At 45.4% G+C, this 15953-nt stretch overlaps 2 protein-coding genes across 4 annotated transcripts in view; one reads left to right on the top strand and one right to left on the bottom strand.

The window, feature by feature from the left end:
• Positions 1-1137, bottom strand: part of LOC143782853 (carbonic anhydrase 2-like) — a 67514-nt gene extending 66377 nt beyond the window's left edge. The window contains exon 1 of one of the 3 annotated variants that reach the window (XM_077270770.1): positions 1000-1137. The gene's annotated coding sequence lies outside the window, so the exon portion shown is untranslated. The other 2 variants (XM_077270771.1, XM_077270772.1) reach the window with 2 other exon arrangements.
• LOC143782854 (E3 ubiquitin-protein ligase RNF31-like) overlaps positions 1-15953 on the top strand; it is a 346633-nt gene that overhangs the window by 146056 nt on the left and 184624 nt on the right. The window lies entirely within an intron of this gene.

Raw genomic sequence — 15953 nt, 5'->3', positions numbered from 1 at the left:
ACACTATACAGTACACAGCAGCATGCACACACTATACAGTACACAGCAGCATGCACACACTATACTGGATACAGCAGCATACACACATTATACAATACACAGCAGCATATACACATTATACAGTACACAGCAGCATATACACACTATACAGTACACAGCAGCATGTACACACTATACAGTACACAGCAGCATGTACACACTATACAGTACACAGCAGCATATACACACTATACAGTACACAGCAGCATGTACACACTATACAGGATACAGCAGCATGTACACACTATACAGTACACAGCAGCATACACACATTATACAGTACACAGCAGCATACACACACTATACAGTACACAGCAGCATACACACATTATACAGTACACAGCAGCATGTACACACTATACAGTACACAGCAGTATGTACACACTATACAGTACACAGCAGTTACACATATACTTAACCAGGTCATGACCTCTATTTGCCAAAATCACATTCAGCTTACCTCCAGTGCCCCATCACACAGACATCCTTCAGATTGTCCTAGACAAGGATATTCTATTGCTCAATCAGGGATGCCTTCCTACAGTCTCTGTCATCGCCATCCTAGGACATCCATGACTGATTTCTCAGTGTCACCTTCCACATAGAAAGTGAGAAGAAGCCTGAGGACACATCTGCCTTGTACGTTCCCATAGAGCTGCAGCCCCTGTTCTATGTAAAGCCATCACTTGTAGCAGAGCCCAGTGCGCAGTGCCAGCTGGTGCCCCCTCCTGCCAACCATCCGGGCACTAGACTGTACACAGCAATGGCATCTCATGGATCATTTCTTCATCTCTTGCTCTTTCCAACCTGTGCCCTCCTCGCAGCATCCATCACATGCCAGGCTCACGTGCAGCATCGGATCATACCAGGAATGCCATGTCTCCCTTGTTATGCATGGCATTGACACCAAAAGACAGGACCCCTTGCCCCTAAACGACCCAGCTATGATCATGCACCTACCTTGACTCCCTCGGGGCCGTAAAATCCAAAAATAACACCTAATCCCATGCATTGCAATAAAACAGACATTGACCTTGTGGTTTCCAGACTTGGAGCTGCGCTTGTGTGATCTGTTTTTTTAATTAGGATGGGATTACATTACTTAGCTGGTGTTCTGCTGCCCTCTGCTGGTGGATTCGTAGAAATGCTACTTCACTTCTCGGCTGTCGCTGCTTTCAATCACTGGTTACTGCCTCGATGTCGACATCTGCTGGTGAACACGTAATAGTACACTTATTATTCTCTGCTTTGCTGCTTGATTGTGCATGTTATTCATCCACAGCATTATAAAATAAAAAATAGATTTTTATGTGTTACAAATACATTATTTTATCGTTATTGAAAATGTCAATTTTGTTTGGAAAATATGAAAAAACAGCAACAGGTAAGTGTCTGCCCCTTTGTGAATCTGTTGTCAGACTGTTTTCAGTTCTAACATGATTATTAGACATGGGCAAACCTGAACAGTAAAGTTCGGGGTGTGTACTGAACCTCTACATTTCAGGCACAGACCCCAAATAACATCTGCATCTATAAGACACCTATCCATTACTAATCCTTTAGTTATGTTGTAAATAAACAGCCAGAATAAAGTATTTTATTTGAAATAAAAAAAACACACTTTTACTTTTTTATTTAAAAATAACAAACACACTTGTACTCACTTAACGCCCATTCCTTTAAAGCCCTCGTCTCCTGTAAAAAAATAATTAAATGTAGCCATGACCTGTCTGTCAGGCCGGCGACACACTCAGTGTATGAAAATACGGTCCGTTTTTTACAGCCGTAATACGCAGAAATGTTACAAAAATAGTGATCCGTATGTCATCCGTAGGCAGGGTGTGTCAGCATATTTTGCGCATGTCATCCTCCGTATGTAATCCGTATGGCATCCGTACTGCGATATTTTCTCGCAGGCTTGCAAAACCGACATCTAATGGATTTATGGGCTCAAATGTTCTCTGGGAACGCCTGGGAAAAGTTCTCACGCTGGAGTTAATGAGGACATCCAGCAGAGGGCGCATCACCGCGACTCAAGGTAACGACAGGTCACCCTGCTTTCCATTCAGTCCCCGGGGTTTTACAGGCAGGGGCGGCTGCATTAACAGGCTTCTGCTTGTAAAATTAGTTAACCCTTTCAGATGGATTTACAACGTGGGACAGAACGACGGAAGGTATGGAATATTGTTGTTTGTTTTTTTTAAATTTGTTTCAGGTGAAAAGGGTCTTCAGGTGGATTAAGAGTCTAATAAAATATTACAACAACATGTGTCTTTATTTCATTAAAATACTTTGTAATAATGTGTGTGTGTGTTTTATTAACCATTTCGTACTATTAGATTAATAATGGTTAGGTGTCATAATTGACGCCTCTCCATTATTAATCTGGCTTAATGTCACCTTACAATAGCAAGGTGGCATTAACCCTTCATTACCCCATATCCCACCGCTACAGGGAGTGGGAAGAGAGTGGCCAAGTGCCAGAATAGGCGCATCTTCCAGATGTGCCTTTTCTGGGGTGGCTGGGGGCAGATGTTTTTAGCCGGGGGGGGGGGGGGCAATAACCATGGACCCTCTCTAGGCTATTAATATCTGCCCTCAGTCACTGGCTTTACCGCTCTGGCGGAGTAAATTGTGCGGGTGCCCACGCCAATTTTTTCCGCCATTTAACCCTTTATTTTAGCAGCTACAGCGCTCAAATTTTGCACATACAAACTACTGACATTAGTAGTGTGGAATATGCAAGAAAAAAAAGAAATATGAGATGGTTTACTGTATGTAAACCATGTCTCATATCCTGTCGGGTTTGTGTAGGAGAAATGAAAAGCCGGCAATTGATTTACCGGCTTTTCTGCTATATCGCGCTGAATTAAATATATATATATATATATTTTGGGTCTCAATTACATATATATATATTGTAGCATGGCTAAAGGGTGTCTAATCGACGGGAGGTATGTATCACAGAGAAGGCTTGTCGCTGTGATGTAACCCGGAGTGTTTTCTGTAATGCTCATAAAGTAATAAGGAATTGTGTAGTATATTTGGGTCCGGGTTACGGGTAGCTATGAGAGATGGGAGGGTCTGGCTACCCATATAGCTCACCCCTGGGTAAGGGGCATAACCATGCCTGTCTATGTTTGTGTCAGGACCTGTGGTGATGTCACAACCACATGTCTAATCATGTGATAGGTTCTGGGTGTGGTTTCAGGCTACTTAATGGAGGTGTGTTTGGCACATGGGAGTGAGTATGGGAGTCTGTCATGGTGGACAGATTTCCATGTGTCCAGGGCGGACACTACAGACAGGAGTCTGTGTGTGTGGAGAGGCAAGCCTCCACAGTGTGTTAAGGCTTCAGGACTGAGCCTGAAGGAACAGACATTTGTTTCCCTATGCCTGAGCCAAAGGCTATTTGTAAGACTGTTTACCTTTATTTTGCTGACTTAAATGGTTTATGGAGCGAATAAACCTACATGAACACCGAAGAGAATGTGCCTCCTGTTTCATCCTACGCATCTGAGCGAGTGAACCCCTACAATTGGTGTTTGGAATGCGGGCAAAGATCCAAGGAGCACATGTTGCAGCGCTGGCTGGTCTGAGCCAGAAGATTGGATGGTCTTGAAAAACCGTGAGTAAAAACTGATCGGGGTCAGTGAGAACTGCAGTTTGTGGATACCTCTGAGGAGAAGAGGGATCCGGGAACCTGTGTGGCCGCCACCAACAGGTAACGGTCTGGAAACCGTGTGATACTGACCGGGGTCAGTGAAAAACTGTGTTTGGGCTGTAAAGCCAGGTGTGAAACAGACCGAAGTCTGTGTGCTGTACTGACCGGGGTCAGTGAAAGACTGTGGTTTTTTTTCTATAAAGCACGTGTGCAGGTGCTTGCTGTGGACCGGCGAGTCCAGGTATTTCTCTTTTTCCTTCTGTGGTCAGCTGGCTGTGGCTCGGTGAGGTCACGAAATTTGCTGTGGCTCAGTGGGGTCACGAAAGTGACAAGCGACTTGCTGTGGATCGGCGTGTCCACGAAGGTGACAAGCGGTTTGCTGTGGATCGGCGGGTCCACGAAGGTGACAAGCGGCTTGCTGTGGATCGGCGGGTCCACGAAGTCTGCGGTTGAGCTGTGCAGCGCAGTTGCAGCAAAGAGAGAAAGGAGGGAAAAAAAAAAAAAAGGGCCAGAGTCACATTGGTGTGCTGGGCGAACTGGGGCCTGAGAGTACTGTGGGAAGTCCACAGGGTGTACCCCAGAGTGGGGTGGAGTCCCAAAACGGAGCGGTAACCCCAAATAATTATGGTTGGCCAAAAAGGGGCTGCATCTCAAAAGGGGGTAGTTGCCCAAAAGGGGGTGGAGTCCCTAAAAGGGGTGGTGGCCCTAAAGGAGAAAATGGTCCACAAGGGGGCGGTAACCCAAAAGGGGGTGGAGGTCAAAAAGGGGTGGTGGCGAATTTGCTGATGAACTGTTGTCGGGTTCACTGTTCGAACAGCGCATGTCCTGAATATTGTACTGACTTTCCATCTGACAAGATGTCACAGAGCTGTTCTGTAGAAGTCAATGGAGTGTGCGTGACTGGACTTCTGGACTCAGGGAGCCTGGTGACGCTGGTGAGCGCCACACTCCCTGTCTATCTGATTCCCAGAAAGAAGATGGAAGTCCACTGCGTTCATGGGGTCGCTAGGGATTATCCGGTGTCCAGGGTAATCATTGAGACGCCCACTGTTATTTCCAGCCATGATGTACCTGTAGTCTCAGACTTGCCATTCCCTGTTGTAATAGGCCAGGACTTTGAAATGTTTTGGGACTTGTGGGAGGAAAGGGGAGTGTCTGACTGCTCAGAACAGAGTCGGAATGACCCTAAGGGAGCCCCACCACAACTGGCGGCTGTAGTGTTTCCGAGTGGTGTGATGTATGAAAAGGAGATAGCAACACCTAAGGTCGACAGTCCAGAGTTCAGGTTGACTGGAAGAAAGTGTGGGTCTGACACCTGTTTAAGTGGGTACTTGTTGTTCCAGGATGACAGGGTGAGAAGGGGTGACTCCTGTTCAGACTGTGACTCAAGCGCAAAGGGAAAAGAGTGCAGTAAGGATGAGCCGAGTAAAAATCGCAGGTCTTCATCTCGTCGCGGGGGACACAAAAAGGCGGGACACGTTACACCCTCTGAGAAGAGAGATGATGAGGAAGAGACAGGGTCAGGTACAGATCAGGTTACTGTCCTTGATGAGGTCACTTTATCTCTGACAAACCGTAGCACTGAGATAGTTAGTGACGGGCTGGGGTTAGAACAGACCTGTAGTAGACCCACATCTGCAATGCCTGGAATGAGTGAAGTGGCTCAGTATGAAGAAGTACCTGATGCTGAAGAAAAGGAGAACTCTGAGGTTACCAAGAGTCCAGAGGTACCAAAGAGTAAACAGAGAGCCCAGGAGAGACCATAAGCTGGATGCAGAAACGGGTGGAACTCTGAAGAGGCAGAGTCTGGGTGGGCAAGAGACCCCATCTGAAAGTTTAATTAAAGAACTGGTGGTGCGACATGTGCTAGCCAAAAGAGAGCAGGACCATAACATAGAGCTGCTTAGAGAAACAGTCGAACGAGAAAGGGTCCTGAGGCAAGCAATTGAGCACAAAGTGGGTGACCTAGAGAAGGAAGTCTCTGAACTCAGAGGTCACCTATCAGCGTGTCAGGCCATGAATAGGGCCATATTGAAAGATATGGATGTGCTCAGAATGGCTCAAGAAAAACATCAGCAGGAGCTTCTCCAGAGAAAGGAGGTACGTCGCTGCCTGGCAGAGGAGTTGCCAATGCCCATTTTTGCGAAGGCTCAAGCGGAAGAAAAGACTGAGGAAGAGTTCGTGCTAAAAGCGGAACAAGAGAGTCACCCGGTCGTGACAGACGTCTTGGTGGAAAGGTCAGAGGCAAAAAGGGAGCTGTCTGTCTTTGAAGAGAGTGAGACCCTGCTCTTCAAGACCGTGATTGATGTACCTGAAGAGGTGCAAGAAGCCTGTACCGGTGAAGGTGTGCATGAGGCATTTAGAAAGGCAGTAGAGGTGTGTAATGTGCACTGGGCGCCTGAGACTCATCAACTGGTCATACTTTCGTCTAGAGAAGTCACAGTGAAGTGGGTGGCTGTCCTGAGAGAGATGCATCTACAATGCCTCCGCACAAAACAAATGATCACGTTGAAGAATGAGGAAGCCGCTCGACGTCTGGAGCTAGCGAGAGAAGCTCAAAATCGGCTTGGCTTGGTGGAAGACATCATTCTGGTACCCAGAAATTTGGTGGGAAAAGTCATCGGGAGGCTTGGCCGAGTGATGCAGGAGATTGTGAATAGGTCCGGTGTGAAGAGACTGAGGGTTCTGGGTGATGACGAGGCCCAGGTCGTGGGTGAAGATAAGATGGTTCCGTTCCTTGTTGTCGGATCCATGGAGAGTCTTGGAAATATCCGGATGCTCCTGGGGTATCGCATGAGTTACCTAATAGAAGTTGAGCAGCTAAGACGTGAGAGGGAGCAGGTCAATATAGAGCTGCGGGAATTGGCAAACAGATTGCCACCACCTTCAACTTGCGGTATAGAGAGACGAAGAGGTTCTCTAAAGATTCAAAGTCCCCAAGCTAACAGAGGATATAGAGATACAGGGAAGAACTGCTCTCCAGGCAATAAAGACCATGGGAGAAGGTGGCCTGATGAAACAGGTAGAAGCAGTGGTGCCTCAGTTAGCTCAGGGTTAAGTGACCTCAGCAGGAGATCCTGTAGCAGACGAGGTGACAAGGGTTCAATAACAGGCCCTGACTTAGACAGATGGTTTGACTGTCAGGGACGACTGAGAGGGGTCTCTAGTCGGTTAAGGACAAGTGCCAAGCCCCACGGCTTTAGGCAGAGGGGGAGGTATGTAGCATGGCTAAAGGGTGTCTAATCGACGGGAGGTATGTATCACAGAGAAGGCTTGTCGCTGTGATGTGACCCGGAGTGTTTTCTGTAATGCTCATAAAGTAATAAGGAATTGTGTAGTATATTTGGGTCCGGGTTACGGGTAGCTATGAGAGATGGGAGGGTCTGGCTACCCATATAGCTCACCCCTGGGTAAGGGGCATAACCATGCCTGTCTATGTTTGTGTCAGGACCTGTGGTGATGTCACAACCACATGTCTAATCATGTGATGGGTTCTGGGTGTGGTTTCAGGCTACTTAATGGAGGTGTGTTTGGCACATGGGAGTGAGTGTGGGAGTCTGTCATGGTGGACAGATTTCCATGTGTCCAGGGCGGACACTACAGACAGGAGTCTGTGTGTGTGGAGGGGCAAGCCTCCACAGTGTGTTAAGGCTTCAGGACTGAGCCTGAAGGAACAGACATTTGTTTCCCTATGCCTGAGCCAAAGGCTATTTGTAAGACTGTTTACCTTTATTTTGCTGACTTAAATGGTTTATGGAGCGAATAAACCTACATGAACACCGAAGAGAATGTGCCTCCTGTTTCATCCTACGCATCTGAGCGAGTAAACCCCTGCAATATACACTCACCGGCCACTTTATTAGGTACACCTGTCCAACTTCTTGTTAACACTTAATTTCTAATCAGCCAATCACATGGCGGCAACTCAGTGCATTTAGGCATGTAGACATGGTCAAGACAATCTCCTGCAGTTCAAACCGAGCATTAGTATGGGGAAGAAAGGTGATTTGAGTGCCTTTGAACGTGGCATGGTTGTTGGTGCCAGAAGGGCTGGTCTGAGTATTTCAGAAACTGCTGATCTACTGGGATTTTCACGCACAACCATCTCTAGGGTTTACAGAGAATGGTCCGAAAAAGAAAAAAAATCCAGTGAGCGGCAGTTCTGTGGGCGGAAATGCCTTGTTGATGCCAGAGGTCAGAGGAGAATGGGCAGACTGGTTCGAGCTGATAGAAAGGCAACAGTGACTCAAATCGCCACCCGTTACAACCAAGGTAGGCCTAAGAGCATCTCTGAACGCACAGTGCGTCGAACTTTGAGGCAGATGGGCTACAGCAGCAGAAGACCACACCGGGTACCACTCCTTTCAGCTAAGAACAGGAAACTGAGGCTACAATTTGTACAAGCTCATCGAAATTGGACAGTAGAAGATTGGAAAAACGTTGCTTGGTCTGATGAGTCTCGATTTCTGCTGCGACATTCGGATGGTAGGGTCAGAATTTGGCGTAAACAACATGAAAGCATGGATCCATCCTGCCTTGTATGGAGCATCTTTGGGATGTGCAGCCGACAAATCTGCGGCAACTGTGTGATGCCATCATGTCAATATGGACCAAAATCTCTGAGGAATGCTTCCAGCACCTTGTTGAATCTATGCCACGAAGAATTGAGGCAGTTCTGAAGGCAAAAGGGGGTCCAACCCGTTACTAGCATGGTGTACCTAATAAAGTGGCCGGTGAGTGTATATACCTATTCTATGTGTACACATTATTCTACCTATTCTATTCTATTCTGTCAGTGTGATTTTACTGTACAGTATACCGCACTGAATTACCGGCTTTTCTCTCTAACACCGCTGCGTATTTCTCGCAAGTCACACGTATGGTCCATGTGTAATCCGTATTTTTCTCGCCCCATAGACTTTCATTGGCGATTTTTTTTTTTTGCGCAATACGGTGACAAACGCATGCTGCGATTTTCTACGGCCATAGAAGACCGTATAATACGGATCCGTAAAATACGGCTGATAGGAGCTGGGCCATAGAGAATTATTGGGCCGTGTGTTATGCGTATTTTACGGATGTATTTTCTGCGCTCATACGTCCGTAAAACTCACTACTGAGACGCCGGCCTCATTCTGTCCCACGCCATAAGCCATATCACTGATGCTGCGCTCGCAGCAGCTCATTGCTCAGTGGTTCTCAGCCTGGATGGTCGCATCTTGACACCGTCAAGGTTGAAAACTGGGGATAAACAGTATTCAACCTGGACGGTGCCAAGATGCGACCATCCAGGCTGAGAACCACTGAGGAATGAGCTGCTGTGAACGCAGCATCAGTGACTAGCAGTGACATCGTCCATCGAGGTTACTGCCGTTCACTGAGGCTGCGTTGGCAGCTAGGCCAATGAACTGCGGTGACCTCAGTGAGATCACAGCTTGCACGGTGAGAAAAAGTCTCACGGTGCAGCTCTGAGCTCAGTCTCCTGGTGAAGTGAATGGTTTAAGAAAAGTTTTCAGACGCTTTACTTGGTGAAAACCAACTGCAGAAGATGCCGAGTGCACATAACCACTGAGCGGAACCTCAAGGTTTTGAGTTTTGGAGGAAGAATTGGAGAGTTTCTGCTTAGTGGCTATGCGCACAGGTTTTTAAACTAAGGCAAACCCGATGAGTTTTTCTAGCAGAAGAAATGTTTTTAGTGATTTTTCTCTTTTGTATTGTTTTTATGGTTGTTTCCCTGATGCGGCTTTGCCAGCATCTTTGCCGTTGCGGAGCCAGCATCTTTCAATGTAAACTGTTAGCATACAGATCGGGTGGCCTTCGTGTGGGAGCCAGCCCAAAATGAGCATGGCACTTCTTTTAACCGCAGCCCCATTACTGATGCCACGGCTCATCACAGCAATCGTTTTGATCTTTTTTATCTGCTTCAGAAGTGAAGCCTTTAAAAAAAAAAAAGTGACCTGACCATTCTTTAAGCAGGTTCTGTTTGGAAGACGCTCAGTAGTTTATATACACAATTTAATTTTTTTAAAAAGCTGCCGAGATAACCATGACAAAAAAAACCGAACTGGAAGATGCTTCAGGACAGCTACAGTTTTCCTGAAATGTCTTTTGCTTCAAAAAAAAAACTCTGCTGGTACAATGGCACTTAAAAGACGTCTTGTAGACATTCCCTGAGGCGGTATATGCACAAGGCATTTCTATAGATCATAGGCTGCTAATTATTTAGAGCTAATTGTTTGCCTTGTGTTTTTCCGGTTTACTTTTGCGTTATGTGACATATATTTGATATATATAGTATATTGTTTGTTTTCTACAATCTCTTTACAGATTCTTGGCCACATGGGAGAGTTACACATTGCTACACATGCAGTTCTTTGTGGGAAAGTCCACCATATCCCAATTAGTGTGGAGTCCGTGCTACATGCTCCAGCGGCATTTGCAGCTGGTTGTGATGCCCAGTCCAACCCCGGAGATTTGTTTGCAGATGGCAACATGCTTTCAATCTGTCTAATTTCCCCAACTGTATAGGTGCTGTTGATGGTAACACATATGCAGAGCAGGTGTTAGGGGCAGGCAAACTAGACATTTGCCTAGGGCCCCCATCCCTTAAGGGGCCCCTGCTTCCTGTCAATGATTATCTTTTATTTCCCCTGCGTTTATACTGCGTATGTATCTAAAGTAACATGCATGGTACAAACACGATCACAGGAAGTCAACCGAGAAAAGGAATGGCATGCCTCCAATCAGAGTGCGAGGAGTGAGTCATGTGACCGCTCTTCTGCAGTCTGTAGAGGAGAGGGGGAAGGGAGGTCACTCACCCAATCCTGGCTGAGCGCACTGTCCTTCAAAGCTCCCTGCTGCAGAGGAGTGATCAGCTCCAGCAGCAGCCGGGACGCAGCGGCGCTCTGCCTCTGTGCTGAGCTCACTGTCTGCATCTGACTGGGAGGAACCTGAGAGCCGCGGAGCAGCACCCAGGACGAGAGGACACACTCCACACAGCATGTGGACTGAGGAGTATCTTGGCACATATCATTTACTATGCGATATGTCTGATCTGTTGCCTTGAATATATACATACAGGTATATGCAGTAATGAAGGTTCTTAAACTCAACTCAACATGTTAGGGCATGCTAGGCTATGGGTTGAACTAGATGGACTTAAAGTCTTCCTTCAACCTTAATAACTATGTAAACTTGTATATCTTGTTTATCCTGCAAGCTGGACAGAGACTGAAAACTTTTTATTTGAAAAAACTGACCGTCACATCCAAACATAGATCAAGTGTGAACAGGTGCTGAACCTAGAGTCACCAACTCCTATATAGTCAAGCAAAAAAGGCAGCACACTCCAGCTCTAACACATGCAAAAATGAAACACAGAAATTGAACTGCATTACTGCACTAAAAATATGAAAAATGAGAGCGTTTAGCGCATAAAAAAGGCCAATTTTATGTGTACCTGGTAGCCACTTTACGGCATCTCTCTTATACCAGGTCCTGCGCTATCCTTCCTCGCTGAGAATAAACGTCTCCATGTGAATGGGCACCTATGAAAACCTCTCATGAGACTAACATTCTCTTTCTCTGTGGAGGGGTACTGGACCTGATGCAATTAACCCCTTAAGCCCCGAGGGTGGTTTGCACGTTAATGACCGGGCCAATTTTTACAATTCTGACCACTGTCCCTTTATGAGGCTATAACTCTGGAACGCTTTGACGGATCTTGGCGATTCTGACATTGTTTTCTCGTGACATATTGTACTTCATGTTAGTGGTAAAATGTATTCGATATAACTTGCGTTTATTTGTGAAAAAAATGGAAATTTGGCGAAAATTTTGAAAATTTCGCAATTTTCCAACTTTGAATTTTTATGCCCTTAAATCACAGACATATGTCACACAAAATACTTAATAAGTAACATTTCCCACATGTCTACTTTACATCAGTACAATTTTGGAACCAAAATTTTTTTTTGTGACGGAGTTATAAGGGTTAAAAGTTGACCAGCAATTTCTCATTTTTACAACACCATTTTTTTTTAGGGACCACATCTCATTTGAAGTCATTTTGAGGGGTCTATATGATAGAAAATACCCAAGTGTGACACCATTCTAAAAACTGCACCCCTCAAGGTGCTCAAAACCACATTCAAGAAGTTTATTAACCCTTCAGGTGTTTCACAGGAATTTTTGGAATGTTTAAATAAAAATGAACATTTAACTTTTTTTTCACACAATTTATTTCAGCTCCAATTTGTTTTATTTTACCAAGGGTAACAGGAGAAAATGGACCCCCAAAGTTGTTGTACAATTTGTCCTGAGTACGCTGATACCCCATATGTGGGGGTAAACCACTGTTTGGGCGCATGGCAGAGCTCGGAAGGAAAGGAGCGCCATTTGACTTTTCAATGCAAAATTGACTGGAATTGAGATGGGACGCCATGTTGCGTTTGGAGAGCCCCTGATGTGCCTAAACACTGAAACCCCCTACAATTGACACCATTTTGGAAAGTAGACCCCCTAAGTAACTTATCTAGATGTGTGGTGAGCACTTTGACCCACCAAGTGCTTCACAGAAGTTTATAATGCAGAGCCGTAAAAATAAAAAATCATATTTTTTCACAAAAATGATCTTTTCGCCCCCAATTTTTTATTTTCCCAAGAGTAAGAGAAGAAATTGGACCCCAAAAAATGTTGTGCAATTTGTCCTGAGTACGCTGATACCCCATATGTGGGTGTAAACCATTGTTTGGGCGCATGGCAGAGCTTGGAAGGGAAGGAGCGCCATTTGACTTTTCAATGCAAAATTGACTGGAATTGAGATGGGACGCCATGTTGCGTTTGGAGAGCCCCTGATGTGCCTAAACATTGAAACTCCCTACAAGTGACACCATTTTGGAAAGTAGACCCCCTAAGGAACTTATCTAGATGTGTTTTGAGAGCTTTGAACCCCCAAGTGTTTCACTACAGATTATAACGCAGAGCCGTGAAAATATATACTTTTTTTTTCTCAAAAATGATTTTTTAGCCCCCAGCTTTGTATTTTTACAAGGGTAACAGAATAAATTGGACCCCAAAATTTGTTTTCCAATTTGTCCTGAGTACACTGATACCCCATATGTGGGGGGGAACCACTGTTTGGGCGCATGACAGAGCTCGAAAGGGAAGGAGCGCCATTTGGAATGCAGACTTAAATGGATTGGTCAGCAGCCGTCACGTTGCATTTACAGAGCCCCTGATGTACCCAAACAGTACAAACCCCCCACAAGTGACCCCATATTGGAAACTAGACTTCCCAAGGAACTTATCTGGATGTGTTTTGAGAACTTTGAACCCCTAAGTGTTTCACTAAAGTGTATAGCGCAAAGCCGTGAAAATAAAACATCTTTTTTTTCCCACAAAAATGATTTTTAGCCCCCCAAATTTTTATTTTCCCAAGGATAACAAGAGAACTTGGACCCCAGAAGTTGTTGTTCAATTTGTCCCGAGTACGATGATAACCCATATGTTGGGGTAAACCCCTTTTTGGGCGCACGGGAGAGCTCGGAAGGGAAGGAGCACTGTTTTACTTTTTCAACGCAGAATTGGCTGGAATTGAGATTGGACGCCATGTCCCGTTTGGAGAGCCCCTGATGTGCCTGGACAGTGGAAACTTCCCAATTCTACCTGAAACCCTAATCCAAACAGACCCCCTAGCCCTAATCCCAACGGTAACCCTAACCACACCCCTAGCCCTGACACACCCATAATTCTAATCCCAACCCTAATCCAAACCGTAAATGTAATCCAAACCCTAACCCTAACTTTAGCCCCAACCCTAACTTTAGCCCCAACCCTAACTTTAGCCCCAACCCTAACCCTAACTTTACCTCCAACCCTAGCCCTAACCCTAACCCTACCCCTAACCCTAACCCTAAACGTGACTGAAATACGTGGCACTGAAATACGTGGCACTGAAATACGTGGCACTGAACTACGTGATACGTGGCACTGAAATACGTGGCACTGAAATACGTGGCACTGAAATACGTGATACGTGGCACTGAAATACGTGGCACTGAAATACGTGGTACTTAAATACGTGGCACTGAAATATGTGATACGTGGCACTGAAATACGTGACACTTAAATACGTGGCACTGAAACACGTGGCACTGAAACACGTGGCACTGAAACACGTGGCACTGAAACACGTGGCACTGAAATACGTGGCACTGAAATACGTGGCACTGAAATACGTGGCACTGAAATACGTGGCACTGAAATACGTGGCACTGAAATACGTGGCACTGAAATACGTGGCACTGAAATACGTGATACGTGGCACTGAAATACGTGGCACTGAAATACGTGGTACTTAAATACGTGGCACTAAAATATGTGGCACTGAAATATGTGATACGTGGCACTGAAATACGTGACACTTAAATACGTGGCACTGAAACACGTGGCACTGAAACACGTGGCACTGAAATACGTGATACGTGGCACTGAAATACGTGGCACTGAAATACGTGGCACTGAAATACGTGGCACTGAAATACATGGCACTGAAATACGTGGCACTATGACTGTCAGAAAATGTTCATTAAACGGTTAGGGGTGAGGTTAGGGGTAGAGTTAGGGTTAGGGTTTGGATCCCTTTATCACCTTGATGGTGGTGGGTGGCTTTTCAGTGTGTTTTCTGTTTTTTTTCGATAAAAAACGCATGCGTTTTTAACGCAAACGCATGTGCTTAAAAACGCAAGAAAATACTGCAGGCTGTATTTCTGAAAATGAACACATGCAGAAAAAAAACGCATGCGTTTGAAAACGCGACCAAACGCGTACAAAAAAACGCATGCGTTTTCAATGTTAAATATAGGGAAAAAACGCATGTGTTTTTTTGTGCAAAAAACGCTGCAGACAAAAACGCAAGTGTGAAACCAGCGACGCTTTTTATAGCAAAAAAGTTTTTGCGTCTCCACATTTTGAGACCTATAATTTTTCCACATTTTGCTCCACAGAGTCATGTGAGGTCCTGTTTTTTGCGGGACGAGTTGACGTTTTTATTGGTAACATTTTCGGACACGTGACCGTTTTTTGATCACTTTTTATTCCGATTTTTGTGAGGCAGAATGACCAAAAACCTGCTATTCATGAATTTCTTTTGGGAGAGGCGTTTATACCGTTCCGCGTTTGGTAAAATTGATAAAGCAGTTTTATTCGACGGGTCAGTACGATTACAGCGATACCTCATTTATATCATTTTTTTATGTTATGGCGCTTTTATACGATAAAAACTATTTTATAGAAAAAATAATTATTTTGGTATCGCTTTATTCTCAGGACTATAACTTTTTTATTTTTTTGCTGATGATGCTATATGGCGGCTCGTTTTTTGCGGGACAAGATGACGTTTTCAGCGGTACCATGATTATTTATATCAGTCTTTTTGATCGCGTGTTATTCCTCTTTTTGTTTGGCGGTATGGTAATAAAGCGTTGTTTTTTGCCTCGTTTTTTTTTTTTTTTTCTCTTACGGTGTTTACTGAAGGGGTTAACTAGTGGGGCAGTTTTATAGGCTGGGTCGTTACGGACGCGGCGATACTAAATATGTGTACTTTTATTGTTTTGGTTTTTTTATTTAGATAAAGAAATGTATTTATGGGAATAATATATATATTTTTTTTTATTATTTATTTAGGATTTTTTTTTTTTTTTTACACATGTGGAAAATTTTTTTTTTTACTTTGTCCCAGGGGGGGACATCACAGATCGATGATCTGATAGTGTGCACTGCACTTTATCAGATCACCGATCTCACTTACATCGGTGCAGGCTTACCAGCGTCTGCTCTGAGCAGGCGCTCGGTAAGCCACCTTTCTCCCTGCAGGACCCGGATGCCGCGGCCATCTTGGATCCGGGACCTGCAGGGAGGAAGAAGGTAGGAGACCCTCAGAGCAACGTGATCACATCGCGTTGCTCCGGGGGTCTCAGGGAAGCCCGCAGGGAGCCCCCTCCCTGCGCGATGCTTCCTTATACCGCCGGTACACTGCGATCATGTTTGATCGCGGTGTGCCGGGGGTTAATGTGCCGGGGGCGGTCCGTGACCGCTCCTGGCACATAGTGCCGGATGTCAGCTGCGATAGGCAGCTGACACTCGGCCGCGATCGGCCGCGCTCCCCCCGTGAGCGCGGCCGATCGCGTATGACGTACTATCCCGTCACCGGGAATTAAGTCCCAGGTCTCCTTGACGGGATAGTACGTCA

The sequence above is a fragment of the Ranitomeya variabilis genome, chromosome 6 (assembly GCF_051348905.1).
Source record: "Ranitomeya variabilis isolate aRanVar5 chromosome 6, aRanVar5.hap1, whole genome shotgun sequence".
Lineage (NCBI taxonomy): Eukaryota > Metazoa > Chordata > Amphibia > Anura > Dendrobatidae > Ranitomeya > Ranitomeya variabilis.
The sequence above is the reverse complement of the archived record's forward strand: the minus strand, read 5'-3'. Positions and strand labels throughout refer to the sequence as shown.